Raw genomic sequence first — 14100 nt, 5'->3', positions numbered from 1 at the left:
TATATCTCTAGGGTATTGAAACTCATTTCGTACATCTATTTCAGCTTGGGCTCCTATCTCGTCAAAATATTTTACGAGCCGCCAAAATGTAAATTCAACCATAGCTGAGATAGGTAAGTTCCTTGCACCTTTCAAGACGCTATTGAAGCACTCTGCATCATTGCTGGTCAATACCCCCCACCGATGTCCATCGTCATACGAAAGGGCCCACTCCTCAGGATTCATCTTGTAAACCCAATTGATGGCTTCTTGGTCAATAGCCTGTATTTGTTGCAAGTAACCATTACACTTCCGTCGTTGATGAGCACTCCCTGCTTTCCATAGAAGTTATTTGAGCTCCTTATTTTTGAACTTAGTGTTGAAGTTACTACAACATGTCGAAGGCAGTGCCGATGATATCCAACAAATTGGAGCGAGGGATTAAGCCAATGCCGCCTCACAGCAGCTAAAATACTCTCAGCTCGATCAGATATCAAAGTCACTCCCTGTCGATCCATGACAATATGTTCCTTGATATTTGCAATGAAGAACGACCAAGACTCCAAACTCTCCCTGTCGACGACAGCGAATACAAGCGGTAATATTTTGCCATTGGCAGTGACAATCGTTGCTACAAGCAACACACCAGTGTATTTCCCGTATAAGAATGTACCATCTATGGTTATAACAGGCCTACAATGTCTGAATCCATCGATGACAGGTTTGAAAGACCAGAAAACAAAGTGGAAGACAGGCATAATGGTTGTACTTCCGGTATATTTGTGCTTCCATTGCACGATGGTGCCAGGATTAGATGTTTGTAATGCATATATGAATTTAGGCAACATCCTATATGATTCATCCCAATCCCCGAATACCATTCTAATTGCCTTTGCCCTTGCATGCCACGCCTTCTTGTATGATATACTATAGTTCATGGTCTTTTTTATATCTTCGATGACATTCTTAATGAGCATATCAGGTTTATTCTGCATACGACAAACAAATTATTTTGGTGTGAACACTTAAACAAACAAATATGTATATAAATGTAAACATTTATTTTGTATACTCACCGTAACTTGTCCCAAAAGATGAGAAGCAATGTAACTGGAGCTAATATTTGTGTGGTCCCTGTTCATTCGTGGGTATAAACAATGGTGAGGACCCCTATACTGCTTTATTTCAAAAAGACCATGTTTCCTACTAAGAGATGCACGCAACCACCATCTACAATCGTGTTTGCAAGCACACACCCAAACGTCTCGCTTGGAGGTTACGACTTTATACTCTCGATTATTTGTTGCATGGTACAATTTCACAGCATGTATCAGTTGCTTCTTATCAACAAAAACCATCCCTTTGTCCAACTCTGGATTTTCAACATTCCAGATTCGGTTACGGGGAACGACATCGCGGTTACTAATGTCAAAATCACAACCTATGTGAATGTTTTCATAGAAAGGGATTTCAGGTCTAGATGGAATGGGGGCATTCTGAATATCAACGGGAGCGTCGGCATCATCTTCTTCATCATCATCATCATCTTATCCATCCAATAAATTTTTTTCATCACACATTTCATTCTCATCATTGTCTAGGGTGACATCAGGACCGTACATGTCACTGTCAGCAAACTGCACAGAACTAACCGTTTCAGCCATATTACCAGCAACTTCAACTGGAGTGGTATGATGACTGTAGGTGGGCACATCTTCGGTGTTATTGTGAAATTCAGTCTCGTATCCACCACGTGAACTTGATTCTCCACCATGGCCATGAAATGTCTGTTGTGTGTAGCCAGCTGCATAACATTCATTCGATTCATACATACGAGACTGAAACACTGTCGTGTCAATCCCATGTGTCAGCAATGTAGTGAATGGATGAGAATCCATCTGTGTTATATTCGGAAGATTTTGTACAACCTGTTTCTCAATGTACACTTCCAAACAATTTGGTGGTTGGAAACTTCCACCGATACTTAATACGGTGTTCAACGCCTCATCGTCATTGATCGGTAATATTTTGTATTTGCTGGTTGCTTGCCACTGGCGATAAGGATATCTGCATTTGAAGATCAATCGGACTGTTTCCCCGTAACTTTCCACCTTGGACATAAACATCTCCTCCAAATTGCTAAGTGTGGTGCCAAGTTGCACCCCATATATCCCTTTCGGCTCAGCATCATATGATGCACCTTCATCGGGATCCCGAATTATGTTTCCCCCCCAGTAGAAGATAATTGGAACAGTTGCCATATACTTGTTTCAATGAAACAGTAAACATTAAAATATGAGCAATATACATATATCGAAACAATGTCCATATAACCACAAGCATTATTATCAGCATAATAAAACAACCTTACCATTGCGGCAAGGGTCTCCCTATTACAATATGATCAATTTTTAAAAGGCATTCACTGAAAATAAATAAATAAATAAATAATAATAACTCTACAGAACCGTTAATTTACGCAACGATTTAATCGTACTTTGTATTCATCGGGATCCCGAATTAGTGCTTTGTATTCATAAAAGATGTGAGTCTAGGTATAGGGCTTGTAAAATGTTTACCTTAAAAAAGGTTCATGTTTCTTTAATGGTAAATGAAAAACATTTAAAAACTTAAGAGATGAATATGATAGTGTAGATGAAACCAGAGAATATAGGTTTATCGTTGACTAAGGGAGTTTGAGGTGGAATTTGCACTGAAGAAGATGAAATCAGGTAATTTATTAGGATAAGATTGTTTCCTTATTGAGGGTTTGGAAGTGTTTAGATAAGGAGGAGTTTGTCTTGATTGAAAAAATTCTTTAATAAGATTCTAATGAGTACAAAAATGTTTGATGAGTGGAGAAAAAGTATTTTAGTATTTTATTTATAAAAATAATGGAGAGTTGAGTTCATACCCTTATTTGCCTTCGTCATGGATGAGTTCATACTTGGGAGAATATCTCATGGTGTGGGTTATTCATTGATGATATTGTTCTACTTAATGAAACTAAGGAAGGAATCAACAAAAATGTAATAATGACTTATAATTATATAAATCAAAATAAAAATTTTAAAAACATAATGTTCAGATTTTCCTTTTCAATGGTGGCGGACAGTCACAAAGCGGAAGTGGCGATAAACCACTTCGTTTAATACCCATTTCAAAAACTTTTTCTAATTTTCTTAAGTTTTGTGAGGAAATTTTAATTTCTACTATAATGCTATTATATGCATTACAAATTCAGCTCATTAAATTTTTTAAAATTTCTATGACAAGATTATAAAATTAAATGTTAGTATTTTATGATGAAATTTCTTCAAATTATTCTAATATCAAAGTTAATATTTTTTTATAAAAATTACTAATTTTATTGAATGTATATTAAAGATAATACATGATATAGCGGTTTGGTTTTATTTTTTTAATTATTTTTTGATTTTTTTGAAAAAATATAAATAAATTTGACAAAAATAAATTTTTGGTTTGATTTGCAAATGGTTGTGAAAGAATGTGGCACCTCCCAAAATTACACTTTTTTGGTTGGTTAGTTTGGAGGGGCAGAGTGCAAAATGATCTTACATACAATTTACAAGTGAGTATGTGCTTATATGCAGACACCTACAATAAACTATGTCCTAAAGTATGGATTTCGATAGTTAACAACTAAGTGGAAACCTTTAGCTAAACCCAAATGAAAATAAATTCTAAAAATTTGTAATCATATTCTGGGTGTCTGACCCCAAATATAGTGAAATAAACCAAACGAAACTATACCAAAATATTATTATTTGAATAAAATAGAGTCAAAATTAAATATTTTGAGAGAACATGATATTTTCATTTATTATTTTGAAGTCAATAAAAATATTTATTTTTTTAATAAACTAGAGTCAAAATTAAATGTTTTGAGAGAACATGATCTTTTCATTTATTATTTTGAAGTCAATAAAAAAATGTTTTATTTAATAAAATAGAGTCAAAATTAAATATTTGAGAGAACATAATATGAATTTGAATAAGGAAAAATTCCAATTCATGAGTAACATAATATGAATTATCGGTTAGAGTAACATAACTAATAGTTTGTTTGATATTTTTTTAATGAGGAAAAATTATTAGGTACTCTTGGAAAGTTATGCGTTTATGTTTTTCAGTAATCATCCATTGCCTTTAAGTAAAAATTGATTTATTGACCTCTTAATTTATAAATAATATCACTAAAAACTTGTTTGATATTATTTTTTTAATGATTTCTTTGACTTTTTTATAAGTTAAAAAAGTTAATATGAAATTGGGTTGCTTTTTATTTTTTATTTTTAACGGGTGATAAACATAATTTTTTTTTATCAATTTTAATTTTTTAAAAATCAATTTTCACAAAATAATGTTTTTTGGGTGAATACAAAATAAGGTAATATTCCTTACAGTGTACCATAATATCTATACAAGTGATTGGACTAACAGATTTTCGTAAGTCAGTATTATTTGGGTGAGTGGCAAATCGAAAATGAAATTTACCTAGTTCTAGATTATGCCAACCAATTGATGTACAAACTGAATAAAAAATTCAATATACAACCATAAAGTGAACAATTCATGCTATGTATATTAGTAATTATGTGTAACAAATAAAGAATACTCTAACTGTATATATGATTAAAGCAAATTGACTTTAACACATCAACTTCATATATAACATATACAAAATGAAAAACATTATACAAATTCATAAATTTTATAAATTATTCTTAATAATTGATATATCATGTACTAATAAAATTTTTAAAATTAAAGCATGAATTATGTCAATGATGTAATAGGTGTTATACTAGTAGTTAATTTTTTTTTATAATACAAATTTATTAATATATATAACATTATCAATTTAAAATAGGGATAATTGGTGAACAGTCCACACTTGGTGAACAGTCCACACTCATGGGGCCATATGTTATTTGGTTCATGAAAAATTCCAAATTTCAATTCAAACAAACTCTTAGTTATGTTACTCATAAATATCTGAATTCATGAATTTCATAAAATGATTTTCAATTTTCAAGTCTCAATTATATGAATTTCATAATATGACATTAAAAATTATCAATTATATAAATTTCAATTTTTTTAATTTTATTCTTAGTTAAAAAAATTTACTTTTAAAACCCTAATTTCAAAACCTAATTTCCTTTTAATTCCTTTTAACAAGCAACAAATAAAATTTCCATTTCAACAAATATAGGTTGATAAATTTTTTAGTTTATGTGGGGTTAAAATTTCCTCTTAACCTAATTTCCTCTTAACCCCATATTTTTTAAAATTTCCCCATATTTCCTCTTAACCTAATTTCCTCTTAACCCCATATTTTTTAAAATTTTGAAATGTTAAAATTTCCATTTCAACAAATCAAAACCTAATTTCCTCTTAACCCCATATTTTTTAGTTTATGTTTTTAAATTTTTTAAAACATTTTGTTTAAACCGTTTATAATTTATGTTTTTTTAAAAATAAACAAAAATCAGTTTATAAAATTTTTGTAAACATAAACAAAAAACGTAAACGTTATCAAACGCTGTCTTAATTTTCTACAAACCAAAAAAAGTGACTAAAAACTATGTTCCCAAAAGAGGCCAAAGAGTGGAGTTGAACATTGTGAAAAAACACAAGATCACAAGAGTAGGCAACTAGTGGAGTTGAACATTGTGAAAAAAACAAGATCACAAGAGTAGGCAAAGAGTTGAACATTGTGAAAAAAAACAAAAATGAAAAAGTTCTCTTCTTTTCATCCTTTAAAAAATAGAAGAAACAAACAGATACTGTAGATCAAGAATTTGCATAGATTTGAACATTCACAAAAAAGAAATCAAAAAGTAATATTATTTTCATCCTTTTAAAAAAATAAAAAAATAGACGAAACAAAGATTGTGGATCAAAGCATGCATGAAAAAGTTAAAGATTTTTAACCCCACCACCCACCACACCATGTGCTTGGGCAAGCATAATGACAATCTCCACATTATACTACCTCAAATAGAACCCACATGGCTCCTTCATTAGTTTAATCTAATATTTGCATATTATAGTTTAAACTATACTTCATTTTTGGTTTTACTTTGATCTAACTTGTTTTTGTGAACAATTCATATTGATGTACAAACTGAATAAAAAATTCAATATACAACCATAAAGTGAACAATTCATGCTATGTATATTAGTAATTATGTGTAACAAATAAAGAATACTCTAACTGTATATATGATTAAAGCAAATTGACTTTAACACATCAACTTCATATATAACATATACAAAATGAAAAACATTATACAAATTCATAAATTTTATAAATTATTCTTAATAATTGATATATCATGTACTAATAAAATTTTTAAAATTAAAGCATGAATTATGTCAATGATGTAATAAGTGTTATACTAGTAGTTAATTTTTTTTTATAATACAAATTTATTAATATATATAACATTATCAATTTAAAATAGGGATAATTGGTGAACAGTCCACACTTGGTGAACAGTCCACACTCATGGGGCCATATGTTATTTGGTTCATGAAAAATTCCAAATTCCAATTCAAACAAACTCTTAGTTATGTTACTCATAAATATTTGAATTCATGAATTTCATAAAATGATTTTCAATTTTCAATTCTCAATTATATGAATTTCATAATATGACATTAACAATTATCAATTATATGAATTTCAATTTTTTTAATTTTATTCTTAGTTAAAAAAAAATTACTTTTAAAACCCTAATTTCAAAACCTAATTTCCTTTTAATTCCTCTTAACAAGCAACAAATAAAATTTCCATTTCAACAAATATAGGTTGATAAATTTTTTAGTTTATGTGGGGTTAAAATTTCCTCTTAACCTAATTTCCTCTTAACCCCATATTTTTTAAAATTTCATTCCTCTTAACCTAATTTTTTTAAAATTCTAACAACAAATAAAAAATATGGGGTTAAAATTTCCATTTCAACAAATATACACAATTCAAAATTCTAAAAAAAATATAGACATTTTGATTCACAAGCATAATTTCAAAATTCCAATTTCTGCTTTCAAATATCAAAATATAGACATTTCATAATTCCAATTCAACAAATATAGGTGAAGAAGATGATTTTGTGTATAAATCAAATATAGACATTTAGCTCAAAATGTCTATATTCCAATTCAACAAGTATGGCATCTAGCTCAAATATAGGTGAACAAATATTGGTGAAGAAGATGTCTATATTTTCTTCAGAAGATGATTTCGAAATATAGACATTTCAAATTATTCACAAACATAATTTCTGATTTCTGATTCAAAAGCAAAATTCCAAACCCTAAGATTTTCACAACACTGATAAAAAACCCTAACACATTACAACCAACACATTTAATAATTGACATTTAAAACCCTAACATTCACATTTTCACAAACACACATTCACAAACACAATAAATAAATACATAAAATTCAGAAAAAAAGACAGAGCCATACCACGGAGACAGAGACAGAGACAAAGAGTGAGAGCAGCGGGAGAGCGAGAGCGACAGTGAGAGTTGAGCAGAGGGAGATCGAGAGAGAGAGAGAGTGAGAGAGATCGAGAGCAAAGGGAGATCGAGAGCTGAGGGTGAGAGAGCAGAGGGAGATCGAGAGCTGAGTGTGAGAAGTGTAAAAAACGTGGCCTAGGTGTGTTTTATTGTGTCTGAAAGCGTTATTAGAAATGGCGAGTTTGTAAGTGCACAGTGAAGGCGCTACTCGGAATAGCGTTTTATTCACAAACCAAATCGGAATAGCGTTTTATTCACAAACCAAATGAAGCGCTATTTGCAACAGTGAAGGCGCTATTCGGAATAGCGTTTTCTTCACAAACCAAATGAAGCGCTATTTGCAACAGCGTTTTCTTAATCAAACTCGCGAATTGGAATAGCGATTACACTGTTCATCAAATTTCGACCTCCTCACAGTAAAAGCGCGAATGGGAATGGCGTTTCAGCTTATTTTGGGAATTTCGTCAGAAGTTGACCTAATTTGGAAAATAAAATGCAAAATAGGCTTATTTTGGGAAAAAGCCCGCCATTCTTGTCACCAGTTAGCACTGCTACTTAGCCACTATAAATTTTACAAAAAGTAAGTGGAATATATTCAAAGTGGAGAGCTTTTATTTTTACCATCATATTTATTTCAGGTCATAATTTTATTTTTTTTAAATATTTTTTTACTGAACAAAACTACATGATGCTTAAATTAACTTCCAAGCGATAGGTTTTGTTCAAAAATTGATTAAAAAATCAACTTCCGAATTAAAGATATAATTGATTCGTAAGTTTATTTTTGAATTATATAATTTTATTTAAAATTTGATATTGGGACTAAAAACAGTAAATGAATTGAGTGAAAATGCTGTATGAGAATATCATATAATTTTTTTCAAAAATTGATGTCCAAACTACAAATTGTGCATCAATTGACAGAAAATTATGTGTGAAAAATAGAAACCCAATAGTGTGAATCATTCAAATATCTATTTGAGATAATTTATGTAAACAATTAAATGAATTTAATAATTATAATTACATTTTTATTATCAAATCAATTTAAATATATTTTTTATAATAATTTTGACATAAGAAACCATCTAAAATCAATAAGATTGAGTCAACCCACATTGGTAACTATAATATATTTTTTGAATTAAATTATGAATACACTCTTTTATGCTATTTTACACCATCTACTCATAAACATAATAAGTCTCGTTTGCTAATTATATATTTTAGATAAAAAGTCAAAAAATTACTATAACTTATCAAATTACTTTCTTTACTTTTCTGCACATCTTTTCGTAAAAAGTCAAGAAGTTATTAAAATAGCATGTTCCCAAACAAGTCCTAAGAGTGATGTATGTAGGACCTCTTTTTTCTTTTTCTTTTTTGAATAGGATAAATTTTCATTAAGATTAGTCAAATGACATTTACAGAATAAGTTCATCCAATAAAATGAACTTATGCCACACAAAGTAAAAATCAACAAAGAAACACCTAGGAGAGAAAACTATGAAAATATTCAGACGCAAAGCTCACATTGCGAACTAGACGCCGATCATAAGAGTTCAGTAATAGAGCAAGTCTAGCATAAAAGCATAGATTTTAACCACAGAGAAGGTAAGCCACAATCAAACACCGATGGACTCATCACACAACCAAACACCAAACAAAAACAAGAAAAAAAAAAAAGAAAAAGAAAAACCATACCTTAATCCCTAGTCATGGCAGTGGAGGAGTGGCAGTGGATCGGCAGATCTAGTAGAGATGGGTTCGAGGAGGCTACCGATCTAGTGAGTGCTGGTAGATCTAGTGGCTGTGGGTTCGTGGAAGCGTCTGATATAATGATTCTAGTTTAAACTCGACCCGTTCATTGTTTTGGATTCAAGATTTCTCGTCTTGATGGTTGCTCATGTCTTCTTCTATCTTATTCCTTGTTGAAATTGGTTATTGGAGTGTTTTGGTTGTGTTTGAAACATGTTGGGAGTTAGTTTTTCAAAACTGGTGCTGCCCAGATTTTGGCTTGTTTGCTTGAGCGAACTTTCTTGCGCTTAAGTGAACTTTGAGAACTTCCAGTACTTTTGCAAGTCTGCAAAACTATTGGAAGTATGGCATTCTTCGCTTGAACGGTGTTTTTTGCGCTCGAGCGGTCTTGGCTCGAGTGGTCCTTCTTGTGCTCGAGCATTGTTTTAGAACTCTCAGTACTTTTGCAGGCCTACAAAAGTACTGGGAGGGTGGTATTCTTCGCTCGAGCAGTACTTTGGTCGCTCGAGTGGTCTCTCTTTTTGTATCTGGTCGTTCAAGCGATGTTTTGGTTGCTTGAGCGGTCTGCACGTGTATCAGTCCATAAAAGTCACTTTTTGAGTCACTTTTTCATATATCTCTCTCTAAACATTTCAAAACCCCAAATCTAGACCCTATTTCTCTAAAACTCACCTTCAATCTCCAAATACCCTCAATCTATTGATCTCTAAACCTTAGTCCCTTTGTTGAAAAAGTAGAGTTCACTTAAAGCTTCATTCTAATTGGAGCAAAGTTAGTTTTCGATTTCATCAAGATTTCTCCACTCTCTCTCTCGTCTTCTAGCTTTGAGGTAGGGAATTCTCCGCACTTTAGTATAGTTTTTAACTTGATTATTTGTCTTTTTAAAGAAATTTTGATATTCGGAATTTTTGGAACAAAGCTAGGGTTTTGGTTTGAAATTAAAAGAGAAGTTTTCAAAATGGATTCTTAAATATGAATATGGGTTTGAAAATGTAGTTGAGTTGTGATGAAATGATGGATTTTTATCCTTGGAGTTGATTTTTAAAGAAAGGGGATTTTACCCTAAATTGTGAATATTTGATTTTATAAAGAGAAAATGAAATTGATATTAATTTTAACAAATTAGAACGATGATAGTAGCGGTGGTGGAGTTGGATATGAATTATCACTCATATCTTGAAATGTTGGAAAGTATATCTTTATTGGAAATTAATTATCTGTTTAGAGATATCTATTTTGGGCTATCGGTGGAGGATAGTCATGATTGTTGTTGAAATTGCATGAGAATTAGGTGAATTGAAACTAATTTCTTATCCATTTGCATTAAGTGTTGTAACATATTTAACACATTGAAAATATTTATTGTTTTGAGAAAAAATGGTGAATACCTTAGTGAATCTGGGTAGGGAGTGTAGTTATGTTATTAAGTTGGCCTGTGTGTCCTTGGTGAAAGTCCAAAAACCTGCGGGGATAGGTGCTGAGCCTTCCAGTTAATACCGATAAAAATGGCAATTGGTAGTGCTTGTAGCCTACTTGCAGACACATCCTAGAGATTCCCAGTGTTGTATCCACTACCCTATTTTCTATTGTAAAGGAAATGATTTCATGAATTGTGATATAAACCTGGCATTACATGATTTTTGAAAAGAGATAAAAAATGTTTTGATATGAGCATTACATATGCATTCACCTTATAACTCTGTAAAGATTCATACCCCGTGTTAAAGTTTCTCTACTAGGTTTTGGCTCACCCTATTTGGAAAACTATTTTCAGGTGCTGATGATATGCCTCTGCCAAGGTCATAGCTTAGGAGGACTTGGAACTGAGAGCTTCTTGTTTTATTTTTGTTGTATCTATTTTTTGCAAGCCTAAGGCTTTACTTGTATTGAGTTTCAAATTCACTTTTTGTTGTAATCAAGCATCAATTTGGAAAGTTGTAGCCATTAAGACATTCATTTATCTATTTAACTCTTATTTCATATCTTTTGCTTATGACACATGTAATAGATTTAGGGTTAGGACTTATGAATGTAATACTGCATGTGTTATGTTTTTTGTAAAATGGAATCATATGAATGGAAGGATATTATGTTCGGAAATGTATTGTTATTTAATAATTGTCATGTGATAAATAATGGTTATTATTTTGGGGCGTTACATTCGATCTGGTGAATGGTGGCAGATCTAGTGGTGGTGTGGTGGTGGTGGTGGTGGCGCCGGCGTGAAGCGAAGGAAGAGGTAGATGGAGTATCCAGTGAAGGCCACAACTAGGTAAGGCAGTGGGGAGGGGAAGATGAGAGACATATAGATTCTACCAAAAAGGGAAGAACACCTGACAAAGGAGGGAGAAGATGGGAGGACAAAGCTTCTAAAGTCTATTGAAACCAAAATGGCAAAGAAAAAAAAAAGGAAAAAAGCGGTAGAAGGAGGGACAATAATTGGAAAAGATAGTGTCAATTACACATGTTTGCACATGCACTTTTTTTTTTTTTTTTGTTATTCATTGTGAGTTTATTATTAGGGTAAATTACACTAACCTTCTCTAAAGTTTGGAAAAAAAAACAATAAGTCATACAAGTTTGAAATAATTACATTAGACTTCTCTAAGGTTTTAATTCATATAACACTTAATTACTTTTTAATCAAAAATTCGTTAGTCATATAAATGAAAAAAATTATATTATCAGCTCTTTTACATTAAAATATATATTTACCTTGTGTATTTTTGTTTCTTTCATATCAATTACATTAGTTTTGGTATTTTTTAACCTTGCGAAGATTAATGTAATTGTGTTAAAATTATAAAATTTATTATATATATATATTTTCAAATTTCGAAAGAGTCAAGGGAGGTTAGTGTAATTTACCTCTCTTCTTTATTTTGGGTGGTGGTGGAGGTTGGGTTTAAACACTAATGATTTTGTGAACTTTAAGGATTTGAATCCCATTTGTGTTTTCCTTTACTACATCAATACACATATATTTATTTATTTTTTCTTCTTTTTTTTTTTTTGGGGGGGGGGGGGGGGTTTGGAGCCAATAAAACGAAGCCCTATAAATAACCGACTTCATAGTTATACCTCTTTCGATTCTTTGATACTGACCTATTGAAAGAGGTTGCAACGATTCATGTATACTCCCTCCATAAAAGCACAACAAGAAGGGGAGTTCAAGCCTTAAAGTCAATTTGGCTATTAGAGTTAATTTCATCCTTATTTTATTTCAACCAACAAACTAGTAATACAATAATGGTTTGAACAAAATTCTTACAAGCTAACTACATTTAGAAAATTTTAACGGGCTCTTTAAACCGTGTGTAAACAAATAGATAAAATAAAGAGTAGCTTTAGAGATAAAACAAATGGCAACATTTATTTTACCTCCCTATATTATGGCTTGATAACGCTTTACCTCATATCTTTTAAAAATAACCATATGCCTTCCGTGTGATTTTGAACTAAGGTCAAATTTGGCATGATTGAAAAAAGATAAAAAAGTCAAAAAGTCACTATTCTATTTAAGTCACATCATCTTATTTAAGTCACATCACCTCTCTAACACATCACTTCAAACCCAACCTAAACCCAATCCATATTTCATAAAAAGTCAAAAAGTACACTTATTTAGTCTTCCCAAACTAGGCCTAAAATGCAACCATTAGCACTGTTAATTATAAATGTAAAATTATTATAATACTTTCAAACCTTATATTTTTTGTTATTATCTTTCACTTTCATCTCTCGTTCACATAATTTATAATGTCTAGTATTAATTCAATTAAATCACAATTAGTTATAAATTCTTAATTATTTATTGTAATTCTTAATTTTTTTTTATTTTTATGTATTTATATTTTAAATCACAATTAATCCTAAATATTTAACTATTTAATGTAATTACTAACTTTTTATTTTATTTTTAAATTGATTACATTTTAGATCTATTCTTAATTATTGTTTATTTTATATTTTATATAATTATATTTTAGATCAATTCTTAATTATATTATATTTTAATTTAATTTAATTAGCATATTAATCCAATTTTAGGGGAAAAAAATGGAAATAAAATTGCCTTTTGTTTATTAATTTCATTTTAATTTTTTGAAAAACAAAAACCATTCTCAAAATTGGTGTGTATTGCACCTTCCATTAGTTTAGATAGAAAAATTAACGATAACACTTTAGTCCAAAACCACATAAAATTTTCTGATTATATTTAAAGAATAGAGGTAAAGTGCTCCACTCTCAAACACGAGATTAAAATGAATTTAACCTTAAAAAAAATATGCACCCTTTTTCTATTGATTTTAACTAGTAAAAAATAAATAACAGCTTGGAGCTACACCAACATGGCTGCAAAAATTTCAATTCATTGCATTAGCCTTTCTCAAAAACAAAAACAATGAAAAAGATTCAAAAACACTTATCATTTTACTTAATTTTATGCAAAAATAAAATTTTAAAATTCCAAAAACAACTTTTTCATAACTCTTTGAAAGTGAGTTATTTTCTGACAAATAAAAAAAAAAAAAAAACAATTAACCAAACAAATTTTATGAATTTTCCAAAAGAATAAGTAAAATAAAGAAATCAAAAGCATTCTCTATCTTCAGAAGCCCAGCTATGCCATCTTTGAAATTTGTCAGCACCCAATTCAATATTTATAACCCACCCCCACCCACCCCTTGTTCCAAACCTGAAATACAGAGTTTAAAAAAAAAAAAGGAGAAGAAACAAAGTAAACAAACAAAAGAAATGTGGAGTACACATACTCCATGACCAACCAACCACCACAGTAAATAT

This window comes from Camellia sinensis, chromosome 5, assembly GCF_055761805.1.
Source record: "Camellia sinensis isolate YWXY chromosome 5, ASM5576180v1, whole genome shotgun sequence".
Lineage (NCBI taxonomy): Eukaryota > Viridiplantae > Streptophyta > Magnoliopsida > Ericales > Theaceae > Camellia > Camellia sinensis.
Note: the sequence above shows the minus strand (reverse complement) of the source record.